The 13441-nt window shown below is 31.9% G+C and overlaps 1 protein-coding gene across 2 annotated transcripts in view; it reads right to left on the reverse strand.

Annotated features, from left to right (window-relative positions):
* Nucleotides 1-4635, reverse strand: part of LOC141394244 (peroxisomal acyl-coenzyme A oxidase 3) — a 52715-nt gene extending 48080 nt beyond the window's left edge. Inside the window, exon 1 of one of the 2 annotated variants that reach the window (XM_073968262.1) lies at nt 4304-4635. The gene's annotated coding sequence lies outside the window, so the exon portion shown is untranslated. Of the gene's footprint in view, nt 1-4271 lie in introns of both variants that reach the window. The other variant, XM_073968264.1, reaches the window with a different exon arrangement.
* Between the last annotated feature and the right edge of the window lie 8806 nt (nt 4636-13441).

Genomic DNA, 13441 nt, shown 5'->3' on the forward strand with positions numbered 1-13441 from the left:
AGGACTTTAAAATTTGGTATACAATTTTCTATTACTCCTATGATGTTTGGTATTGAAAATGAGCTATATCGGTCCAGGTTTTGATATAGCCCCCATAGAACCGTACCTCCTCATTTTTGGTATTTTGAAGGTTGTGTCCTCAATATAAAACCGAAATGACTGAAATTTGGTATTTAGTCTTCGTTGGGGCTATAAAACTTTCCACCTGAAATTTGTCGCTATAGGCCCACGCCTTCATATAGCCCCCATAGAACAGTACCTCCATATTTTTTGTATTTTGAAGGTTGTGGCCTCAATATCCCACCGAAATGGCTGAAATTTGTCAGTATAGGTCCACGACTTCATATAGCCCGCATAGAACGGTACCTCCCTATTTTTGGTATTTTGAAGGTTTTAGCCTGTTTTTGAAAGTGTTTTGAAAGTTTCAGCCACATTATTCAAACGGAATAACTGAAATTTGGTATTTAGTCTTCGCTAGAAGTACAAGACATTTATAGATGTACAAAACATCCCTTGCAAAAAATCAGCCCGTATAGGTTCACGTTTTGGTATAGCCCCCATATAAGGCCCCATATAAAGTACGCGTCATTTTAATATATTTTGAATGTATTAGACCCATTTGACCACAGAATTGGTTGTAATTTGGTATTTTGTGTCTTCAGAGGCCAGAAAACATTCCTACCAAAGTTGGGTTATATAGGTCCACGTTTTTGTATAGTCCCCACATAAGACCCCTTATAAAGTACGCGTCATTTTAATATATTTTGAATGTATTAGACCCATTTGACCAAAGAATCGGTTGTAACTTTGTATTTTGTGTTTCCAGAGGCTAAGAAACATTTCTACCATAAAATGTTTATATAGCTCCACGTGTTGATATAGCCCCCATAATACAATATCTCCCGTTTTTCGATATTTTAAACCTTTTAGCCTCATTATCACACCGATATGGCTAAAATTTGGTATTTAGTCTTCTTTAGGCGTATAAAACTTTCCCCCAGAAATTTGTATATATAGGTATAGGTCCACGCCATCATATAGCCCCCATAGAACGGTACCTTCCGAATTTCGGTATTTTGAAGGTTGTGGCCACATTAATTCACCGAAATGGCTGAAATTTGTGGTGGAGGGTATAAAAGTTCGGCCAGACCGAACTTAACGCTTTTCTTACTTGTTTGTATTTTGAAGGTTGTGGCCTCAATATCCCATCGAAATGGCTGAAATTTGGTATTTAGTCTTCCACCTGAAATTTGTCAGTATATGTCCACGACTTCATATAGCTTGCATAGAACGGTACCTCCCGATGTTTGGTATTTTGAAGGTTTTAGCCTCATTAACACATCCGATTTTCGGTGTTTTGAAAGTTTCAGCCACAATATTCAAACGGAATAACTGAAATTTGGTATTTAGTCTTCGCTAGAAGTACAAGACATTTATAGATGTACAAAACATCCCTTTCAAAAAATCACCCCGTATAGGTTCACGTTTTGGTATATCCCCCATATAAGCGTAGTCACCATGGTAGAAGAAACAAGGTAAAGTAAATACTACAACAAATACAACTCAACAACAACCACATAGAAATTTGTTTTTGTTTGTAATGTTAGTGTCATCGGTAAATGTTAACAAAATAAGGAAATCTCTATAAATTATTGCAATTTAAAAAAAAAAAACTAATATTTTTCACATTTGATTGAATATTTTGCATGTTTCCATTTTCAATTTGAATGTTTCCATATCATTGCACTAAATGCATAATCTCTCGCAAGAATTAGAATTCTTGCAAATAGGTTTGAGGTTGCTGGAAATTCATTGAAAAAGGAGAAGCTGACTCCAACTTTTATTTTTGAAATCAAAGAAGCAAATGTTTAGTAGGGCTTTTTTCAAATTTAACAAAATAACACACATATTAACAAATACTGTACCGCCTCTATAAGCTGTGTTTTAGTGTGCGGCACGTCGTTTGGACTTTGAGGAGGTTACATGTCATAGATATAAGGAAGTCTTTATGGGAAATAGTTTTTTTCTGATGAATAAATTTTTCTTCAAAAAATATATATCCCTAATATACATGGAACATAGAAATAAATATATAAACTGTCGTATGGAATTTGACACTAACATTACACCCCAGTTCTGTCAGCTGGATATTGCTGTTACTTTTTATTGTTCTACCATGGTTTGAAATATATTTTGTAGAAAGTAGGTATAATATGAAATACCGAAATACATGAAATAAGTATTTTAGAGTTTCAGAATGTTCTGAAGAAATGCTAAGCACATTATTTAAAACATTTTTTCGAAAAGTTATAGGCTCGACTCCCTGACCAGAGTTCCAAAAATTATATACAAATTCAAATATTTTCCCGATTTTCACCCGCTAGATGCAGTTTTTCCTAGTTCATCTGTTCGAAACTTAAATTCTACTACCTTAGGGCTATATTGTTGCTGAAGACCACAAAGCAAAACTCTTATTAGTCTTTGAGACAAAGCCTAGAACAACGGAAAAAGGGTCGTTTTAGCCCGGTTTATATGAGGCTGTAGAATCCAACCCCGATCTAACAATGCAAAACCCAAGTAGGGTTTTTGTAGCTTTAATATGTACTTTCATATAAGTATGTTTGCATTATAAGTTGTTTGCATTTTCAGTGTTGCACAGTGTTATTCAAAACTTTAGCACATAATTGGGAGGTAGTAGGTGTAGTCGACACCATTTTACAAAAACCTTTAAAATCTGTGTTTTCACATGTGTTTTTCTTGCCCGCAATCAAATTTAGCACCGTGGCCTTTTTGCAAGTATTTATTTTCCATTATGTTTCTATTGAAATTATTCTCTCAATAATTTACTTTGTGTACTTTTACTTATAGGACGAGGTGGAAACGATTTGTACTTTTGTCTGCCAACAACAATGTTTACCGTTGTAAATTTACTGCATTACATCATCATGTCTTAGTAACAAGGCAATCGCCTCTCCTCTGGTCACCTAAATATTCTACGAAGGACGATACTACGACCACCTACATTTCCTTGAAAAATAATAACTAAAGAACAACAGGATTGAAAAGGGATGTGAGAAAGCGAGAACGTGTTAGTTTGTCGGGTTTTTTATGTTCTTCTTGTTCTTCTTGTACTTACAAACCAACCAAAGTAATCCATATTATCTTTCACTAGTGTATTATCTTTAGTCAGTAGGTGTGCGTATGTATCTTTGTACATTCCAACATACATTTGTATGTATGACAACTACATTATGTCTGGCGGTAAGCGAAGCTGCAACAAGTCTTCTCAATACTTTGTAATAACATACATACTGTTAAGTGCAAAATAATAGCTGCGGGGTTATTTATGTATATGTTGAATTTGCGAAAATTTTGCTATAGGTATATCCTTGAAGCAAACTGATTATCATAAATCCAGTGGATTTTGATTTGACGTATGCATATGCTGCGGAATCGACATGCGAAATCCCGTGAATTTCCTAGATCTAACGAACTACACATATAACAATATTATCCAAAATGTCAGATATTCATATAGATAGTCCACTGCTATTATTTTTCACGCAGTTGTAAATTGGAATATTCACATACATTCATGCATCAGTACATAACCACAGTAGTGGATTTTTAATGTTCGTTCTACTACCCAATTTCAAGTAATCTTTTATTAAGAGTATTCATGTGTGTCTGTCTGTCGGTTTTCATTCCATACCTAACGAATAGATAGATACACAAAATCATGCAGAAATAAAATGGCCAAAAAAGAATTCAACATAAACACATTATTTGGCAGGTTAAGGTGTACGAATGTGTGTTTGTGTGCGTTTGTTTATGTTGCCTCCTCTTTTATGGTTATGGAGGCAGATCTGTTTGTTGTTTTCACAGCCTTCGTTTTTGCCATCATTTTCCAAAATTTGTTGTGTTGGGTAGAACCAGCGCAATAACATCAGCAGAATAAAACCCACAACAACAACAATGCGTACCATTCCATATAGCCGAAATAACGAAACAACCAAACCAAAAAAGACGCGATTTTTTAGATGAATTCTTTGCGCGTTTACCTACTTTTTCTCGCTTCAAAATTTTTGCGAACCAAAAAAAAATATTCTCACGCGGTATGTTTGCCTACGTCACTTGTGGAGTTAAACGTGTCTATGACGAATCTACTAATTACACGTACAGATGTATTAACAAATTCACATTCATAATTCACAAAATGCATGTATTTTATTGTGGAAAGCGTTGGCTGTAACACGTCAATCCAAAATCACCTTTAGAAGAAAACTTAAATCACTTCACTCACTTTTTTCTGTGTATTTTTTATTGGCTTTATTAGATGAAGAAGACTGAATATGAGCTCTGCACAATTTATTTCTAAAATTTTTTTTTCAATTCACCCGCACAAAAAACCGACACTAATAACTTGAATTATTTTGGTATTTTTTTTCTTGTTCTCTTAGTTGCGGATAAAACGACCGGAAAATGCCTCTAACATCTGGGATGTATTTGAGACTACTGAAGTGTTTTCGATATAAAAACAAACTTAAAAGAATACAAAACACTAAAACGCCTTTCTATGGAGCGAGCGTCACAACAACTACAGTCATTCACAACTACGGCAAAATTTGTTTCAATGCCAATCACACAGATACTCTCACACAACGCACACATAAATACAAGAGAGTACAGTGGTCCCAAATATTAAAATTGGGAAATGTTTTTACTCTGTATCCCAAAAACACATTGGGGGTTATTCTGAACGAAAATTCCCCGTGAGGTTTGATTTTCCGCCGTTTCAACTTAAGGGAGAAAGTGAAAAAACTCACGGGGAATTTTCGTTCAGAATAACTCCAATTACACCGTCCGACAGTCAAAATTACACTGTAAGAGCTACAACTTTGCCTCAGAGAGCAAATTAAAATTCTTGGCGGTTAAAGAATATAAGCCTGGCAAAATGATCCCTTTTGACAACAAAGCTTAAAAACTTAGGGGGTCCATAAGCGCAAGTGGAAGTGAAGAGGAAAAACGCCGGGACATGTGTCTTCTCATTTTTGGTCACCTATCATGCTGTTGATGCTCCAGTGTCAGAATATGGTTTGTTCGTATTTTTTTAAGTTTGTTTGTGTCGCACAGTTATATAGAAAAAAATGTTTTGTTTACTTTGAAGAAATTTATTTATTAGAAAATAACTTACAAAGCTAGGATATTAAAATTATGGGAAGCGTTGGACTACATAAAGGATAACCCAATCCTGTGGACGATTTCAGAAAAAATTTAAATTTTCACTTTATCGTGCTTTTAGGGCATGAAGTGGAACTCAAATGACCGAAACATAAGAACAAGTCGACAGCGGGATTCCTTTACAGTTAGAAAAATACCAATATTAATATAAATATGTTCAATTTGTGGATTTGTTATTCTATATAGTAAACGACTACATATGGTACCACCGCAGGGATTGGGTTATCTTATTTATTTATTTATTTATTTATTTAATTTGATAATACCTACACAACAAGATATAATTCTTATAATTACAGTGCAGGTTTATAATATTAAGTTAAAGTCCATTTTAAGGTATTGAAAAAATTATAAAATGGAAAAATATTGAAAAAATTAAAATATAAGTATAGCGAAAAAAAATTAAACATAATGGTAATAACTAATGTTTTCATTTGAAAAGAAAAAAAATATTGAAATTATTAATAGTACTGACAGTGATATCATTAAAAATTATTGAAAAAGATTAAAAACTTAATTACTAAGGAAAGTGAAAAGCCTTTTCTTAAAAACTAAACTATATACATATATATATATATATATATATATATATATAGTTTTTGTATGTTTATTTATTAATGGCATATAATATATCTTACTACAAATAAATAAATAGTAATCTAAATTCTTATTAACAGACAGGTTCTAATTCGAACATCTCAAGTGTATATATTTTTAACAAAATTGGAGCATGTTTTCAAAAGATTCTTTAGTATTTAATTTTTTTAAGGGCATTTTTGATGTCCTTTTTATCCTTGAATGCAATAAATGAAAATTATTATATAAAGCCACTGTGCGATAAGTACTAGTATTTAAAATATTTTTTTCAAAAATGTTGTGCTTTGAAATTTGAATGTCCTTTAAACAGTCAACAAGACTAGAAAACGAAAAATATTAAGTACCATTTTACATAATTTTGCCTATAGTTTCAGTATATAGTCCGGTCCATGTTGTTTTGAAAATTTTCGTCGGGAAATACCCTAAATGCGTGGGGAAAGTTGCCCCTATTTGTACATTTTTGGAAATATTGGAGTTAAGATTTCTTTAGCAATATTACTGACAACAATGCGAGGAATTTTTTAGTTAACAAATTTAATGCTCAAGCGATTCATTTTAGTCCCTTTTTCCAAAAACATTTTAAATCCCCTTTAAAATGTGATCGAATCGGATCCGAATATTATTTACCATTTTTCGCAATAAAATTTCACTATGGGCCTTAGAATACATTAGAACTCTAAATTTTTAAATCTTTCTTCGTTATAGTAATTTCCATCAATTGCTTGATATTTGCATACAAAATATGAAATTAAAAATTTTTAAGGGGTGTACGAATATGAACTTTGCATACTGTACATATGTAGGGCCCAGAAGTCTCCATTGTCCCTTCGAGAATGTCTGGGAATGTATTTTTTAATAATACACCAAATAATTTTAAAAAACATTCAAATTCAATAATTAAACTACTTATAGTCAGAAACTAAAAGCAAAAAACTTAGTATGATCTTTAAGAAGAGATCGAAAGAGAAGAAGTTCTTTCATCTTCGGCCTGCGGACTTTTTTAGCCCAGTCAAAATAGACATTGAAATAGCAAAAATATCCAAAAAGCTGAATTTTGGTAGGAGAGCTAGGGTTTTTCACTAGAAGAAATATCCTAAAAGTCCACATCGATCCCATGTGTGCAAAAATATTCGGAGTCTACAACTTTCACTTTAGCCGATTTTTGACAGATCTTACAGTTTTTAAGAAAACCCGAAATATCTGAATAACACATGCAAAAAATTACCTTTGACCCTAAATAACTTCTTTTGCATAATATATTTTAATAAAAATTATGCTCTCTTTTCCTATTTTCTGCTGGACAGCATGCTTTGCTGGCATCTGATTTGCCATCATCATCATCAAATTTGTAAAGGATAACAATTTTGACAGTATATTCTTCTGCTAGCTTTTCCATTAAAAAAGTGGGGAAGCATAAAAATAGTGAATGAAATACGTACTATATGGAAAAATCTTTCTAAAACACCTTTCAAAATCGAATAAATTGGAAATCTTGATTTATAAAATCTGTCATACATGCAGAGCAAAAGAGGATAATAGCGAAAACTAACTTTTTGGGTGGTTTTCATTTTCTTATCCGCATAGATAAACAATAGGTGTGCTCATTTACTCAACAATTTGTACAAATTTGTACAAGTCCAGTAACTTCTTGCAAATGACTAAGGTCTTTTGCATTGTACTACAGAGTAAACGAACAACATCCAGTAACGATTTGTACAAATTGTGAGTAAACCAACACACATAATGTAAATGTATGCTCAACTCATTGGAGTTGAGCTGGGAGATTCATTATCGAAGTCCCATACACCCAACCAATATGTTAGGACCGTTTTGCAGATGGTTAAGCAGCTCATCAGACATATTAGTGACTAGACAAAGATTAAGTTTCAAAGTTTCTATTACTGGATAATTATTGATAAATTTCAATATAGTGTCTTGATTGTATGTATCAATTTCAATGCTCGCATATACAATAGTAAGCTTTTTTGTCTTCAAGACGAGCTCTGCGGAGTTTGCTAAAACAGTAGGATTTGACAGTAAGATAAGTTCTCCCAAGAAATTCAATAGCTCGTTGAAATGTATACATTAGGGTTATGACTTTCTTAAAACGTCCCGTATCATATTTTGATGAGTTTTTAGCTAAGATTAGATCAAATCCTTATTATAAGGTGATTCTATAAAATAATCGGAATTCGGTAAATATTTGTCTGGTTACCGCAAAAATCTGCAAAATTAAAATGTAAAATATTTTAATAATTTTTTTAGTAAGATTTAACCTCTATTTTTTATATTTTCATAAATAAGTTCGGGTTTTGATTGTACTGATTTTTATCGGTAACCAACAAAAGAGTTGCAGAATTCTAATACTAATTGGTCTCCATTTTTCCACAAATCAAAAAGTATGATTTTTTCAGCCTTACCTTTGTCACACACTTCAAAATTGACTAATATTATCACAAATGATTTCTTGCGTACCCTACAATGTATGTGACAACAATTTAATATTTAAGTACGAAATGTTATTTTGTGAACCACTGTACATTTTTGTTTTTAGTCATCTTCTACCGGCTTCAAAAGAATCGGATTCTGTCGTTGTGTTTGTAAGTGGTATTCATCTATGTATAGCTGGAAAAAGCGGAAACAAAGCGGAATTAAAACACAAAATTCTCTCATTGAATTTTCTCAGTTAAAGAGAGTGGATAAGTAAAAGTATCTTTCGGATACTTTTCACATGACATAAACAAACATTTGTGTTATAAAGAGAAAAAGCCGGAATACGCTTTGTTTATCAATTTCTGATGTTTTGCGGCGAATTAAAGAAACGAAGTGAAATTGGCAATGCTGTAAATTTTAAGATATGTGTGTATGTATGTACTTACTTTTGTTCCTCAAAATTTCGCCGTAGCCGTTAAATTTAAATTCGCAATCAATTAATTTGTAATCTGATTAACATTGTATTCACTACAAATTAATACACTAAATAAATACATTCGCAAACAATATGTTGAAATAAAAGCAGTAAGGAAAGGATCAAAGTAGGGTGTGCCGACTATATGATACTCTAAACCACAATTATTTCAATATAATTTGGCGAATTTTTTCTAGACCAAATAGCGTCATCTTCAAAATGTCTGTCCAATTTGGTGTTTGGGTACCCAAAAACATGAAATCGGCCCAAAATATGTATATAAGAGATCTATACCCAAATTCCGTCACATTTTCTTAATTTCATCAAAATTAGACAGACATAGTGTATTTGGTGTGTCTATTATCTTAAAAAAATACTTCTAATGCATATTGCCTAAAAATTTCAGTTTACCTTCTTCGGCAAAGGACTTTACAAAGACAAACTGGCCGAAAACCGATTTTTGTGTCTCAAAATCTCAGAAAATTGACATTGGGCAAATTGTGTCCATGGATAGGGCGACAGAATTTAATTTTGAATGAATTTCAGATGGATAGACTCACTATTGCTTAGCATTAGTTCTCCTTCAACAAAACAAAATCACTCCAGAAATTCTTTATGATTTTTGGACATCAAAATGTCTTTATGGAAATAACTACAATTGGTTTCTCTATAAAAGCAATAACGATTGGGCGCCTGAATTTCTATATGAAAAGTTCGACCTTAAGGCTCCAAAAATTGTTAATGAAAATATCCGTGATTGTTATCTATGAACAAACCCCGTTTAGGCGCCAGAGATACCACAATTTTTCTATAAACAGATTCACGTTTGGTAACCAGAATATTAATATAAGATGGACCACGATTGGGAGTCAGAAGTTGTTTATGACAAGAAAGAACATGTCAACTCCCAATGGGAGTTATGCCCGTTTTTTAAATTTAATTTTATTTTTTTTTTCTAAATACAATTTTTATTTCGAATGTACACAGAAAAAAAGCCACCCTGAAAATTTTGATTAAAAGCTTTATCACCATATTTTTGTCGAATGGTGATAAAAATATTACGAATATATAGGGAAAATGTTTATCAAACATGAAAATGTTACTAGAAAGAGATCGATAAACGATTTCAAACAAAAAATTTATTGAAATTTGTTTATGGTTATTAATGAATTTCTGTTGTTAAAATGGGTTTCAACGTTTGTCGCATGTTCTCGCTCTCAAGAGAAAAAACTTTTTTACGGCATAGAGAGAGAGAGAGAGCGCGCTACAACAATGTGCTGTTTTTTTCATGAGATGTGAGTGTCCTTGCTATGTTTATGGCAGCGACGACCGCAGAAATACAACCAAAGCGAAGACATGTATAAACGTATGAGTGAAAAAAAGCAACAACCACATTATGTTTTTGTTTGTTTTCATTCATTTGCACTGTACGTGAGAGAGAGAAGCAAATGCAAAAACAACTCATTGGGCGCCCTCACTATACGATTTAAGCAAAGAAGCTCGTCCCTGGTTTATGGGCATTTTTGCGGAATGGAGGAATGATGCGTTTGTTTGGCATTTGGTTTGTTTATCTACTTGTGCTCGGGTGAAGGCTTGTACTCGTATGTATACAATAAGTTTCTTACTGTTCTCATGTTCTGTTGTTTGGTGGTTAAGTTAGGCAGATAATATTTGTTAACCGTCAGTTTGTTTAATTTTGCAGGCTCTTTAAAGCAGTAGTTGTGTGTGGATCGGTAGCGCAGAAATAAATCAGTGGTTCTGTGTTCTCTTAAAGTAAAGGTGTCTTTCAAGTAAATTAAATTCCCAATACATTATATAATTGAATTCACGTATCTGAAAAAGGAGAATAAGAATATTTTATTGGACAAAGAAGCAACCGCATGTGATATTGGTAATAACGTCAATACATTTTATATATTTGAAATATGTATGTAATATATTTGTAATTACAGATATCCATTTTTCCGCTGATGATTTTCAATGTGGCAGAAGAATGTGTTTTATTTCACAACTAACGAGAAGCGTTCAACGATGTTCCCTGTATTTTATATTTAAAAGTGATTTTTTTTTTGTTTTCTTTTATGCCGGAAAATCGATAAATTTTTGGTTGAATCTTTGAATTTCTTTATCAAATGGCTACAATTTTTTTCTATGTATAAGAAAATTAAAAATAACGTTCATAAAAAAATTTATAATTCATTTAAAATTTTTAAGAATAATAAGTAGTAGTCAGTACAAATCGAACTATATTCAACATTTCAACAAAATTTTGCCTGCCGGATGCGTATAAATTTTTTGTTTTTTTTTTCGCAGCCATTAAGATTAATGGAAATAAAGCTTATGTAACTATTTGCGGGATTTTTATTAAAATATTTACTCATTTTAAGAAAATGTAAAGCTATTTAAAATATATGTATTTAATTACCATTTCTAAGAAAATTGCGCGATTTGTTACAAAAATATTTTCACTATTTAAGAAAATAAAAAGTGTTTGTAAAAATAGACAAAAACTTTCCTTTAAGAAAATAAAAAGTAAGTAAAAGTATGCAAATAATTTCGGAAAGACGAAAAGCCCCGCAGGCGATAATATTAAAAAAAAAATCGCGCGATTTTTTACAGCAATATTTCCACTTTTTAAAAAAATAAAAATTTTTTTAAAAGTATGCAAAGCACCCCAAAATTCGTGCGATTTTTTACAAAAATATTTTCACTATTTAAGAAAATAAAAAGTTTTTGTAAAAATATGGAAATACCTTCCGAAAAACAAAAAGCGCGGCAGGCGAAAATATTTTTGAAAAAAATCGCGCGATTTTAAGTAAAAAGTATTTTTACAATTCAAGAAAATAATAATTTTTGTAAAAATATTCAAATACTATAAAAATCGCTCGATTAAAAAGTTTTTTATCACTACTACAAATTAAGAAAATACAATATTTAGTCTATATTATATTAATAATAATATGTATACGAAAAGTCTTTGTCGAATACCATATTCTGGTAAAACTTCTTTGAACTGGTACTGACATAATGTCATAAATTAAGCAAAAAAATAATTTGGAAATTAAAAAAAGAAAATTGTTGGGAGTTATGTCCAAGCTGTTTTTTTTTGTGGGAGTTATGTCCGCTTTGCTTCATGGACATAACTCCCAACGAATTTTGGGAGTTATGTCCAGGCACCATTAAAAAAGATTAAAACTCAGAGCATAATTTAAACACTATTTGTAAGAGTTTGGTAATAACTAGACATCGGATTTTTGCATGTTTTTTATTTCTCATCCGATTGGACTCAAATTTTGGATCTAGGCGTTTTAAGGATAAATTTTTCGATATTTGGGGTCATATCAAAAACATGTAAAAAATATGCAAAAAATATGCAAAATATGCAAACAGATTTTGGCTGAAAGTCATCATAAAAGTCGTAAAATTGTCATTTAAAGTTGGAAAAACCATCAAAAAATACATAACAGTGTTCTAAACTAAGACTGTTGACCGTTTAACGTCAATTTTTTCAGCAGATTATTATGTTATTGAGACCATTTACCACAGTGTGGTGTAGGGTATAACAATTTGGCATCGTAATAGCATTTTTTATTATTAACCTATGTAAAAATAGTACTCAAATGCTATTATTATGGGCGATTTCAACGTTGACATATACACCCAAGGCGATCGTATTAGAAGTGTTTGTCAGAGAGCAGGTTTGGAACTTGTGCACAATGTAAGACCGACGCATTTCAACCTATTTTCAGATCGACTGACGCTTATAGATTACTTTATTGTATCTGACTCTTCATTGGTGGTTCAGAAAGGACAGTTCTTTTTCCCAGCCCTACATTCTAACCATGCTGCTATATATATTTCGTTTTTGTGGAAAAAGAGTGAACTGTCGAATGTTATTAAGGTTAGAGATTACAGTATGTTTAACTACGAAAGCTGCTTAGCAGACTTTTATTCAGCAGATTTTAGCTCTATATATGAAACCACTGATTTGGAAGACAAAATATTCTTTTTTAACAATATTTTTCTTAATATATATGAAAATCACGTACCGATCAAAAAAGTATATTTCTCTAGATCCACTGATTGGATGAAGTCAGATAATATTCAGAAAGCGACGGTTTTTAGAAATTTGGCATATGAGGCATATCTGGAGAATAGGTCAGATGAGAGGTGGTCTATTTACAAAAAGTATAGAAATAAGCTCAAGTCAATAATACGAAAAGAAAGAAATAAGCATTTTTTTAAGTCATTCTCCAACAGCTCTTCAAAAACTGTTTGGAGATCTCTGAGAAATGAGGGTTTAATTGAGAACAAGAGTTCCTTCCTATTTAGGTGATGTAAGTCCCGAAGAATGTAATGAATTCTTTATAACTTCTTGCATTAACAGCCCGCCACAATTATTGTTTAATCAACAAGAACTTTTGAGAAACAACGAGTTTTCTTTTAATTCTACTAATAGACAATATGTATGATTAAATCGGACTCTACTGGTTATGACGGCATTTCTGTAAAATTTTTAAAACTAGTTTTTAATACTATTTCTGAATACATCGTTCACATATTTAACTATATTCTCATGACTTCAAAATATCCCTCGTCTTGGAAAATTGCGAGAGTTATTCCCGTTCCTAAAGTTAAAAATCCGCAGTCTCTTTCCGATTTTCGACCCATAAGCATACTTCCGGTTTTTTCTAA

Source organism: Musca autumnalis, unplaced genomic scaffold, assembly GCF_047663935.1.
Source record: "Musca autumnalis isolate F117 unplaced genomic scaffold, ASM4766393v1 scaffold_2, whole genome shotgun sequence".
NCBI classification, from domain to species: Eukaryota; Metazoa; Arthropoda; class Insecta; order Diptera; family Muscidae; genus Musca; species Musca autumnalis.